The following is a 2138-nucleotide window of genomic DNA, read 5'->3' as shown; positions in this document are numbered from 1 at the left end:
AAGTCCCTAAATGAAATACAATATTAAATAATAGTAGACTGGAAATGAAAGTCTCTTTCTCGCATCCGTTCTCCATCACATTGTCGAGACAAAAATCTCGGATGCATCGATATGGAAATATTTGGTACATGAAACCACGATCTGATGTAGATATAATAGAATATAGATCTTTTTCTGGAATCAAAGAAAGATAGTCAAAAATAGATGGCTTTTGTGTTGTGACTCGGAATAACTCTTTCTCTGTGTAGGAACGGAATAGCAATTTATTCCTATGAAGCATCCATTAACAAGAACATTCAATCGGAAATATCGACAAATTCTTGCGTAGCCCGAGGAAATGAAATAAATAAAAAAGGGCGGTACGGTACGCTGCTACAATACAATTTTATCTCTATTGACTTTTAATATCAGAATAGCTGATATAGTCATGATTCAATGGGTCAGGTCCACTTACTTTTTCTTTTGTTGATTTCTAATCTTTACCATGGATTTGATTGGAATATGGAATAATGGAAAAGTAGGAGTATTTGCCGATTCATAACATAATTAGGGTTGGGTAGATAGACTATCTATGTCCCAAGACAAAAAGTATTGAATAATGAAACATGAGTAGGAGTATAGCCTGTAGTGACATAGTCGCCCTCCCAATAAGTGGGATGACTTATCATGATAATGAACAAAGGCTCAACTTTATAACTATACTTATTACTACTATATAATAATAACTTATTATTTATGTTATTTATGCAGATGTTTACTTTTTTTATTACAAATATCAACAATATCTCTATTTTTCGCTCCAAAATGAAGACTCAGACTGGAGTTTTGTGGAAAAAGCCCCTTATCGGATTTGAACCGATGACTTACGCCTTACCATGGCGTTACTCTACCGCTGAGTTAAAAGGGCTCGTTTGATTCAATTCCTGAATGCACCACTAGCCACTATGAGTCTACTGCATGTACCTATGTATATAATATATATACATATAGATAAATAGCGGCTCATTCAGGAACAAGAATTTTTTTGACTTAACATTTTGACTTAAGAAGTCTAGGAAAAAATGCTTATTTATATTTGATAAATATTAATGCAATGAATTGTTTCAAGACTGACCCTAATAGATTTTCGCTTATTGACTCCCATCAGAACGAGATTCACTTGATTAACACAAATTCGACTTCGACATAGATCCAAGATATTTCATCGAATCATGTGATGAAGAGATTCGACACATACCCTGAACCACATTTTTATAAAAAAAAGTCGATTACTTGTTGACCCCTTTTCAGATTTACAAGTTCTACAGCATCCTTTTTGAATAAAAAAAACGAAATTCGATGGAATCATGAAAGCCAGAAGGATTCTTCGGATCTAGTCATACCATTACATTATATTGACAATTCCAAAAAACTGTTCATACTATGAGCATAGTAGGCGATCGGGCGGGTATGCCCCCATCGTCTAGTGGTTCAGGACATCTCTCTTTCAAGGAGGCAGCGGGGATTCGACTTCCCCTGGGGGTAGGGTATTACGAAAGGAGGTTGATCGTGGATTATCCATAAGTCTAAAATGGATTCTTCCTGGGTCGATGCCCGAGTGGTTAATGGGGACGGACTGTAAATTCGTTGGCAATATGTCTACGCTGGTTCAAATCCAGCTCGGCCCAATAATTTCATTCGCCGATCCATCATGAGATGATATAACAAATTTGGCCTCCAGAAACGCCCGATGCGGGGGAATAAAGAAAAGAATTTCTGTTATATCCTTATTTATTTTATTTGTTCCCACATATTCTAATCTTTCTAATAATCTAGTCTGTAAATAGAAGGAAGGGGTTAAAGTAAAGAAAAAAAAATATTTTTTCATTGACCATTGAAAGATTTATTATCAATCGATTTGATATGGCACTAGAATTACTAGTAATACGTGTCGTTCTCACTTCACTAAAGTCCGTATCCATGTGAATAGCAATATAGCGTTCCTGTCTCTGTTACAGCACGGCGATTCTAAATAGAAATATGGTTTGAATGAAATCATAAGAATCCTGTACACCTTATTTACCTGGGATTGTAGTTCAATTGGTCAGAGCACCGCCCTGTCAAGGCGGAAGCTGCGGGTTCGAGCCCCGTCAGTCCCG

General features: G+C 36.3%; 3 non-coding genes across 3 annotated transcripts; 2 read left to right on the top strand and 1 right to left on the bottom strand.

Moving 5' to 3' along the window:
* Positions 1 to 835: 835 nt before the first annotated feature.
* Positions 836 to 907, bottom strand: TRNAT-GGU (transfer RNA threonine (anticodon GGU)). The gene has a single exon. It is a non-coding gene; the product is annotated as a tRNA-Thr (tRNA).
* Positions 908 to 1583: 676 nt separating this feature from the next.
* Positions 1584 to 1667, top strand: TRNAY-GUA (transfer RNA tyrosine (anticodon GUA)). The gene has a single exon. It is a non-coding gene; the product is annotated as a tRNA-Tyr (tRNA).
* A 397-nt stretch (positions 1668 to 2064) lies between these two features.
* Positions 2065 to 2138, top strand: TRNAD-GUC (transfer RNA aspartic acid (anticodon GUC)). Its single transcript has one exon. It is a non-coding gene; the product is annotated as a tRNA-Asp (tRNA).

This window comes from Eschscholzia californica, unplaced genomic scaffold (genome assembly GCF_041429995.1).
Source record: "Eschscholzia californica isolate CP2 unplaced genomic scaffold, dmEscCali1.0.p SCAF_221, whole genome shotgun sequence".
Taxonomy (NCBI): Eukaryota; Viridiplantae; Streptophyta; class Magnoliopsida; order Ranunculales; family Papaveraceae; genus Eschscholzia; species Eschscholzia californica.
Note: the sequence above shows the minus strand (reverse complement) of the source record. Positions and strands in the feature narration are given on the sequence as shown.